This window comes from Gambusia affinis, linkage group LG20 (assembly GCF_019740435.1).
Source record: "Gambusia affinis linkage group LG20, SWU_Gaff_1.0, whole genome shotgun sequence".
Classification (NCBI taxonomy): Eukaryota; Metazoa; Chordata; class Actinopteri; order Cyprinodontiformes; family Poeciliidae; genus Gambusia; species Gambusia affinis.
Window position 1 is genome coordinate 454160 of NC_057887.1, and position 10869 is coordinate 465028.

A 10869-nucleotide genomic window follows, 5' to 3' on the forward strand; every position below is an offset into this window, starting at 1 on the left:
TGGAGTGGGAACAAAGCTCAGTCCTCGGCTCGGCGGTGTCACTTGCCACTGCAGCTAATTTCACAGTTTGTAACTACATTTCCCATGAATCTCTGACATCTTTCTACATGTTCCATCAATAGTCCAAAAGAGAAGCTTAGGGTTTTTAAAATGTTATCCTCAACACAAAATTAATGGTTTTTTTGAAAACCATTCCACCTGTCCCAAATGTTTGTACGAGTGACACTGATATCCAATCTCTATGAAGTCCAACTGAGTAAAAATTCTGTTCAAATTATAGCTTGATTGCCATCTAGTTATGCTTATTCTCATTCAGACTCAACTACATAAAAGCCAGTTCACTCCAAATAATTACGCAACACTGTTAAATTCAGCTGATTGTATAAAATGAATAAATTTTAGATGAGTCTATCTAAAGGCCTAGCTGATTGCAAAAGATATTGGTTTTTGAGGGGCTCATTTTGCAAACCAGAACAAATAAATACATAAATATTTTACTGTACTATAGTCAACCTGTATGGATAATGCAGAAAATAGCCTACAATGCAAGCACTTCACAATGTAAAAAAAAAAAAAAGATATTTTGGTTCTGGCATAGGGGGTGGAAATTAATTAATTAAATTTACTCATATTGCTGTAATTACAACTTAAGGTCTGTAACCTTACGTTGTTTACAAAACCTGAACTTTTGCTTTTACTTAAATTTGTTTGGAGTAAAGTTAGTCAGTTATATTTGAAATCATATTCAATTATGAGTAAGGAGAAAACATAAGAAGAGATCAGCAAAAATGGCATTGATCCTTCGGCTGTGTTTGTATCAAGATCTAATGGAGTTGCATCAATGAAGACAGAGGAGCAAAACCCATCAAGTTTAGTTCAAGCAAAAAGAAAAGCCTTTGCTGAATTTAATGTATCAGTTCAACTGCAAGTTTAGGCAGCGGTTTTATCATACATTGTAAATTTGAGTAATATTTAACAATAAATGTAAATGTCAATTTTTTAAGGTACTTGTGATTATGATGTGTACTGACTAAATTTGAAAACAGAATATTAAGTGCTTAGTTTGGAGTCCGCTATTTAGAACTGTTAACAGGAGTAACAAATAGCAGCTGACATAAGATACTGGAAATTATTGTCCCATTAAAAATACACAATATTTTGTGTTGCTTTTTTATTTATAAATTTGCTCCTTTAAGTAAGAACAGTTTTAGACCAATATGTTCTCATTTCCTTTATGATGAGCAGTGTGCTGTTGTATGTCAGTTTGAGGACATTTCACAGGTTTATGCTACGGAAGTGTTCAATTGTTGCCATCTAGTGGCGGAATTTAGGTAATACGTTTAAGCGTCTGCGGTTTTGATGACGTCATTAAAAGCAGACAAGGCAGGAGAATGCATGATCGTTTTCTCTCAGTAAAACTGCAACTTTGATTCAGTTAGTCTTTGAAAGTGTTAGATTCATCTACCTAAGCATTCTCAAACTGATAAAGAAGAGAGAGACAAGTGAGTTTTAGAAGGAGAACAGACAGGAGCAGGCTTCAGTTGCGACCTCCTACAGCTAAAACAGCTCCTGTCAGACCCTTTCTTTTTATTTCCTTAGGGCAGTCCTCGTTACACAGCCTATTTGGTTATAACATAGCATAGCTGCTTCTTCCGTTCTCTTGAGTCACAGGTGTGTTACACCTACAATCTGCCGTAACGTAGAGTGCACAGTTCAGAGTTCTTGTTTACTTCCTTCTGTAGAAATGATGCAGGAACTGATCAACCCACTGAACAATGAGGTGTCTTGTGCATCCTTGGTCTCATGTACAGTTCCTCTGTCTCTGGTTCATAAACTTCAACCCTTCATCATCCATAGTTTATTCTGCCATGTCAGTTATCTCTCTTGCTGCAGACCATCTGGTATCAGCTCCAAATTTGACATGCTTAGATGGCTTCCTGCAAGCATCTCTCACAAGCACACATTCCAGAAGCAAACAGACATAGAGTATTTATATTTGTAATTAGTTTAAACCTCTCAGAAAGCACTGTTGATATGTATTCAATTTTGCAATGGAGATTTTGTTGATTAAAAGTTATTCAGCCATTTGTAAGAGAGCAGCATTTTTTTATAAGAACTTTTACAATATTTTCTCTGGAGCAAATGTATTGTACATTTAAGTGCTGTATTGTTTGCTACTGTGTATTATTTCTGAAGTTTGTATGTTCATGTCTCAGCTTTACCCTATCCCAACTGGCTTCAGTAAAGAGCCAACGTTAGCCCTCTTGTCTGTCTGGTCATTTTGGAGAGGAGTTTATCTGGATGTTGACTCCAAAAAGGCGATGGAGGTTAAGGACATGACAAGCAGAACTTTGTTTTGTTCATCATAAAGTCCCTAAAGTAAAATTTTAATGAGGTAGCTTACTTGTTAATTTTGATGTTGGTACCTAAACAAACATCAAAAGGTTTTTTTTTGTTTTTATTAATCAAAGATAACTATAACTTGAATAGCCTAGTTTTTTGTACTCTTTCCGTCTCTGCTGGCATGTATAAACAATGATAAGCAAGATTATCTTGTAACATCTCAGTTGAAAAAAATATATACTTTTGTATATTTCAAACTTACTTACATTTGTAAGTATGTTTAAAATACTTAAGTGCGTTTTAAAATTTTAATACTAAGTATTATGTATACTATATATAAGTATATATAAAGTACACTAACAGCATACTTGTGCCAATCTTGACATTATAACTTTAAACACACTTAAATATAATTGTACTAAAATACACTTTTAAGAAATATATTAAATAAAAGTATACCTTAAGTGAACAAAATATGTATTTGCTCAAGTGTACCAATGAAACAATATGCTTTTAAAGATATTTTGTGGATACACAAAATATCTTTAAAAGTAGAATTTTTTAAAAGTTTACCTAAGTCTTACTTTAAAAGTAAACTATTGCATATACTGAAATTTCAGTATGTTTCAAATTACATCTTGGTGTATACTTTAGGCAAATAAAGTATTTTTTAAGGGTCTTAATTATCTTTTACTATTTTGTTAAAATGGCAAAGAATAAAAAAATAGCAATACTTATAGCGGAACATTATGTAATGTTTAACAAAAAAGTAAATAATGTGTTCATCCATCCATCCATCCATGTGTTCATGCCTCAAAACACCCTTGACAGTTTAGTGACAGACGTTCTACAACAAAAACAATACTTGTCCTAACACTAAATGTAGCAGGTATCTTCAGTTTTACGTCTATCCGAATATGATCTGTTTTCAATTTTTTAAATAAAACACAGAAGCTACTTTTACCCAACCCATTTTCAGACGTATGACATAAGATCTATCTATTAGTGAACGGCATTAGCTCCAGTTCACACTCCAGACCAGATGGTGACGGTAATGCACACTTTCAGGTTTTCCAAAATGCACCTTAAGAAGATGAACAGCATCATCATGAAGCCAGGGAGGAGAAAAATGCTGTTCAAATTTGCCATTTTTACTCACATAATATTGCCTTAAAAGTAGAAAGAGCCTTGATAATAGTTAGTAGTTTTGGTAAACTGAAGCTGGAGACGTCCCAGTCTGAGTTAGACGGTAATACAGCTGGACAAGAACCAGATGGAAATTAAATGTGGGTCACAAAAGGAACCCAAGAAGACGAATGCTGCTAACGTGTTGCTAGCTTTTGGTAAGTTTGCTTCAAAATTTTTATTGTGATATTTATTATCATTATTATTGTAGTGGCGATTGTTTGCCAAGACAAACATCCAATAAAAGTTCCATCAAGCCACTACTAAGGCACTGGGGTCATGTTTCTTTACGCAGGCAAAAGAAGGTTCAGTGTCCAAACTTGTTGATTGTTCTGGATGATTTATTTTCCCTTTTTCAGCAAGCAATTACAGAGTTCAAACTTTCCTTTGTTCTCATGCTACCTCTCTTGCTCTGATAAAAACCAGAGGCCCCAAGTCCAAATGCCTGCTGGTCCATTTACCAGGCCCCGACACCTATAGACATTTCTTCCTGTCTCACTTAGAAAAATAAATAAATAAGAGAAATAATAAAACAAAAAATAAATAAAAACAATTTTTAACCTGCAAATAAACTCTGTAAATAATATGTGGCAACCTGAGGGTGGATGGATTTTCTTTTTTTTATGAAACCCAAATGTAAGATGTTATAGTTAATATGGGATACCGACAACGCCACCTGGAATAACTCCAGGAAAATAAAATAGTAAGGACACAGGTAAGTTCTACTGGAAATGAGACAAGATTCAAGTGGTTCTACAAAAAGTTTATTAAACTTCAATATACTTCTTTTGTTTAAAAGTAGTCACAATAATCTGCAATTGGTTAAAACAGTGAATGCATTTTTAATGAAGTTGATTATAAAATATTTAAATTTCAAAAGAAAACTGAGGCTTACCAGTGGGAGGGGAAGTGGTGAGAAAAGGGGTAACATCCAGTGAAGAAAAGGGATCACCCTGGACACTACAAAAACACGGCAAAAAAAAAAAAAAAAGGAGCTCCAACAAAACAAGACACCGCCACCAGGGGTCACCACCGCCACCACAGAAGCCTCAGTCCCTAAGAAAGACAAAAATGAAACAATGAGTAAAACAGTGGCACAATAACATTACAATATTGCACTTTTATCCAAATGGAGAGCCATCAATGCTCCCGGCAGCAGGGGAAAGTCCAGATAGGTCTCTCAAAGCAATTCTTTTTAGGCAAAACAGCAGCGAGTGTCAAATCCAGTCTAATGGTGGTCAAAGACTCATCAGGAGGCTAAAAAATAGAGCAGACCATCAATACAACTGCTAATGAAAATGATTATTTATGATAGCCGTATTTATATTTCCATTCAGCAACACTTCAACACATATGAAGCACCCTTCCTTATCATTATGTTGTTTAAGCTTAACAAAATGTATTAAAAAGAATCATTACACCATTTCATTTGTTTGAAAATGAGCCATGGTACACTTTACCCACCCAGCCTTTTTTGAGGTTAGCAGCTTCCTCATCCCCAATTATATGTGATTCTTGGCTGAATGCAATAGCAGTACCCTTGGATTTTAGATAAGTCAAAACTTTTTGTCTTTTAGTTGTTGCCCACATCCATTAATATTCCACAAAATTATGTTAATATATCCCTTAGACATCTTTTGCTCTTTGGTACACTTTACGTGATTTGATCTGCCACTTAACAAGGTTCATACACAATAATATAACTATAATAATAACTAGCACTAACGGGGTGGATTATTGACATCTGGCTTGGGTGCCAGTGAACGATGCGCCCGCTCCTCTTTGAACTCACTGCCTGTGAGGCCGAACCCTTGAGCGATGATCGTTTCCACATATTGGCACGTTTCCTCTTTTTTTTTTTTTTTTGTCTTCTTTCAGTCCCACCATTCTCAAATTGCTCCTCTGACTACAGTTCTCCAAGTCCTCGACTCGTTCCCATAGTCACCAGTTTCTTGTCACATATCTCATCCCATTTCTCCATTTGAGCACTTACATCTTCAATGTCAGACACCCGTTGTTCCACCTCACCCAGCCTAATTAGAATACTTTCCACGGAGGCTCTTTAGTTGTTTCTTTAATAGAGACAACATCTTTTGCAATAATTTGTAATGTTGCGCTGATTTTCCGTAGTTCTTCCATGAAGTTGGGGTCGGTATGTTTCTCTTCAGTGCAGCTTAAGTCTGTCAACGGGTTAGCAGAAGTGCTTTCAGGCGTGGGGCTTGTCCTCGCTGCTAGCTTACTTCTCGTTGCTGCACCTTTGAAAAAGTTAGCTTTGTTGTTGGTTGACATTTCGTCAGTAAATTATTAATATCTGACTTCTTAGAAAGACTTTAGGATTTAGATGTCAGATGTATTTATCTCCGGGTAAATTGAGAGGTGTATATTCCAGATAAATGTGAAAGAAAATTGTCGGTTTCCGGAGCTCTCTTATCGTGCTGCCATCTTCCTCGGCAGTGCCACGTGACTCCACCCAATTTCCGTTTTCTGTAAAACAGCCGAGTACAAATGAAGCTTGAATGGTGCTCTAAATGACACTCTAAACGCCCATCAATCCTTCTCTTTGGTGGTGGACTTTACGGGTGATGGTCCTTTTTTTTCTGGTTTGGTGCATGATTTTCTTTTCTTTTTATTATTTTGGCTATCTTGTTTGCTGTGTTCTCTTTTGTTTAGGTCACTACCCTGATCTGCACTGCCATCTCAGAGCTGAGCCTATAACCCGTCTATTTTAAGACATGCTAAGACCAACATATGAGTGGTCTTAAATTTGTATTTTCATATTGACTAATATGAAAATACTAATATTTTAATATTTGTAACATTTCTAAAATAATAAAATTATTGAATTGGGTGATTGTGATGGTCTGAGCAGTCGAAGGAGATTCAGGCACAGGTTTAGATTCAAAAGTGTCTTTTTTATTGAACCCAAAACAAAGAACATGGGTCAATAATGAACAAATTACAAATTTGAGCCCATAAAAGAGGTCAAAGTAACAAAATTCAACCCAGGCTAACAAACAGACCTACTGAAACAAACAGACCTACTGATATGAGACAAAAGGGGAAACTTAAATACTGGCTGATCAGGCCACATAGAAAACACAAAGGGGGAAACACACAAAAACCTAACTATAACTAACAAAGGAAAATCCCATCCCCCCCTCTTGCTGATGAGTAGTGGTGTAAACCAATTTGCAGTTTCAATAGGCTGGCTCCACCCCTTCTCCACCTCTGTTCTCCTGAAGGACTGGAGCAGCCAGCACTGAGGTGACTCAAAAACAAACAAAGGTTAAATCAAGCAGAACACAACAGTGTAAACTAAAATGTGCGCACTTATTCCAGAATACAGTGTTATGCCTTTCCTTAAACCAAATTATTCTGTAAATTAAATCCTAAACTTAAAGAAATCCAAATATAAATGTAATGAGAATGGCTGACCTATTGTGTGATTAAATATTAGCGCATTTGGGTGGCTGTAGTTGCAGCCATCACAGTGATATTGTCTCAAGCCTCATCGGTAGCAGGTCTGTGCTCTTCCAGGTAACTTTTAAAGTGGGTTATTGTGATCAAGTTTACCTACGTTAAAATAGCGGTTTTAAATTCTAGTTGCCCCTTTTCCATCTTACTAGTCCTGGTACATTTCAAAACAACTAATGATAAATCTACAGACTCCTTTTCTGTGTTATTGGAGACTTTTACAGTGACAATGCTCTGGAGCTCAGCTGCAGCCTGTCTGTCCTGATCAAGCAGCCATTAGCTACCATTAGCTTTGCAAGTTTGACAATCTTCATTTCAACATCATAGTTTCAAGAGTCAGAGGAGAGGAGACCCATTACACTCTGTGTCAACATTGCAAATAAATCACACATTTGTAAAGCTATCATCAATGCTCGTAAATCACCATGATGAGGACACCAAGAAATCTGAAGGTGTGGAACCTCTCCACACTTGCTGTTAATATAGAGAGGAGCTGTGTCAGTGCTGAGTTTCCTCAAGTCCATGATGACCTCCTTTGTTTTCTTGGTGTTGTAACCAATTTGTGTTACATAAAGTATGTATGAATAACTAACAATATCACACAAATATATGGAGGTTACAGCGTTCAGTGTTCTCTGAGTGTCCTCATCAGACTCCCTGCCATGCTGATGTAAAGCCTCTCAGTCGTACAACAATTAAGAATACAAATGAACAGTTAAGATTTAATGAATGACAGAAGGAGGCAAGTGAAGAATCTGTAAGGATCAATGGGGGAGCTAAGGAATAAGAAGAGTAGTAAATATGACCATATCACTCCTGTCCTCAAATCACTCCACTGGCTACTGATCAAACAAAGAATTCACCTTAAACTCTGTTTGCTCACCTATCAATGCATCCACGGCACTGCCCCTGCCTACCTCAATGAACTCCTCATACCACACGCCACCTCTCGAAGCCTTCGTTCCACCTCCTCTCACTGCCTGCATCAACCAAAGACCAAGCTTGCCACCATGGGAGACAGGGCCTTTCAGGTAGTAGCTCCGCGGCTTTGGAATGCCCTCCCAGAGTCCCTGAGAGCCCCATAAGGGGTGGAGGCCTTCAAAAAAAGGTCTTAAGACACACCTTTTTAAACAGGCTTTTTAGATCTGTTAGGTTTTTACTTTAAATTGTTAGTTTTAATTTTTTACTTTGTTACCATTTGGTGTGAGATGTATTATTGTATGTTTTATTGTAAGTTTTATAATCTATTTTCGTCTCTGTAGCACTTTGAGATTTCCTTGAAATGTAAGGATAATACATTTTATAAATAAAATGTATTATTATTAATGTATCATAAAGGGTTGGGTTTTACAGAGATTACTGAGGAGAGACCATCTTGTGGTTTCAGAGAACTGGGGAGGTCCTTCCACCCACTAGGGGAACCACTGGTTTACAGAATGGACAGTAGTGCAGAGACAGTTAGTGACGTCATGACTCTCTTCTCTGCGATAAAAAAAATAGTTTTTTCAAGAATGCATCAAATAAGATTAATAGGAGGTAGATAAATCAAAATGAAAAAAAGACAACAGATTTAGATCAAAGATTTTTGGTATTTCTGTTTGTCTAACCTTTTGTCTAACAAAAGCACCTGGTTTGGAAATACTACATTTCTCAGGTTTTCCAGGTTGGTTGGAGCTCAGGACACCAAACAACTTAACAAGTTAGGTAGCACTGCAACACAGCTAACACAATAGAAATATCCATTGACACTCTTTGGTGGTGACTGTCAATAACTTTCTGCCACTCAGTTTTACATTTTGAAAACCAATTAAAATGCAGGACATCTCAGTATCAAAAATTGTAAAAACAAAGGCTAACATCTGTGTAGTCCAGCACAATGAAAACATTTGGATACCTTAATTACTGTAACAAAAAAACACCCATGGTAATTTTAGTGGTTGGTCTAAACATAAATTCGTCCGCTGTGTTTGTTGTGATTCTTGGTCTATTGGTAACCAATAAAAAATAATCTATTTATCACAGGAATGATAGTTTTTCCTTAGGTGGATATTGAATAAGAACTAGTTAAAGAAAGAGAAGCTGATCCTTATCTGATCACAGTGCAAAAAGTAGTCATGTATGGACAAATCTGAAGTGTGTTATTGTAGTAGCATTTTTTTTTATTTTATGTAATCATAAATATATTATTAAACAAGCTGCTTCACACCAGTTTTTATAGTTAGAAGTAGCTCACACACTACTTCCTACAGCAGCAGAAAAGGGCTGGAAAGAACTGTTCATATTTTGGATAACTTCAAAGCACTCCTTTTGTTTCAAATGTCTTTTTATTGATTATTAACAATATATTAATATCCATCCATTTTCTTACACCCTTTTCCCATTGGGGCCAGGAGGGGTGCTGGTGCCTATCTCCAGCTGTCAAAGGGTGAGAGGTGGGGTACACCCTGGACAGGTCGCCAGTCCATCACAGGGCAACACAAAGACAGACAGGACAGACAAGCAAGCAATTGATGAAAATGAGAGTATTCTTTGTTTCAAATGTGGTAAGTCCAGTTCTGGGGCAACTCCAAAGACAGTGGAGAAGGAGTTTGGCTCAATCTCATAGTGCAGAGCTTCAGACTGGGTCAGAGTAAGTCAGTAAAGTTTATTTATAAAGCGCTTTCACAGACATAAAATCACAAGGCACTGTATAATAAAAATCAACCTTAAAAACCATACAAAACACAAAACCAACAGAAGAAACACAATAAAATCAAGAGATAAAAGCCTGAGAAAATAACAAATGTTTTTAGCTGCTTCTTAAAAGCCTCCACAGAGTCAGCAAAATGGAGCTGCAAGGGCAAACTATTCCACAACCTTGGGGCCACCAGCTGAAAGGCCCATTCCCCTTTAGTTTTTAACCATGTTTGTGGAACAGCCAAAATATTCAGACTTTGAGAACAAAGACCACGAGCAGCAGAATATTTAGTTAAAAGCTGACAAAAATAATCAGGAGCCTGGCCATGTAATGCTCTGTATGTCAGCACAAGAACTTTAAAACGAATTCTAAAATCAACTGGGAGCCAGTGTAATGAATATAGAACAGGAGAGATATGACAAAATTTATTGGATTTGGTGAGAAGTCTGGCTGCTGCGTTCTCTATAGAGGAAACGTGAAATTGGGGCTTCGTCCAGGGAGGTACAAAAGGCATTACAGTAGTCTAGATGAGATGATACAAAAGCATGAATGATTTTCTCAAGGTCAACTCTGGAGACCATTTGTCTGATTTCATAAATGTTGAGGTCACAGAAGACTGCCTTCCAGAAATTAGAAAGAGAGGGTCAATACCAAAATGTGAATTAATGAAGCAGGTGCACTACACCTGTCACATGTTGAGTCCACATTTGGATAAATGCATGCTAGTTTAACTTTAAGAACATGTACTTGGTACCAAACTTCTTTAGATTTATTTTTGATTCTAGTCCTTGATCAAATTGTGCTGTTTTTTTTATTTCCCAAGTTTAAAACTTTGATTTAATTTGATTTATAAAATTTATTTAATGGTGAAAGGAAATATTTTGTTCTGATTTACATTTAGCCAAAAAGACATAAAAGTTTGTTTATTGATAATAGAAGTATCTAAACTGAGCTTGGTGTGATTATATTAATGATTGCCTCATCTGTCCAGAAAGGATGTACCCCACAAAATAATCTGTTATAGATCAACATTAGGTACTGGATTATTTAAATTAAATTACTACCTCAGCAATGAAGAAAATTTCAGCAATGAAAAAAATATTCAAAAAACCCCCAAAACAGACATATTTCAGAAATACATGTTAAGGTGGAATTGTTATGATTCTTGTGCCACATTTATTGATTTTCCC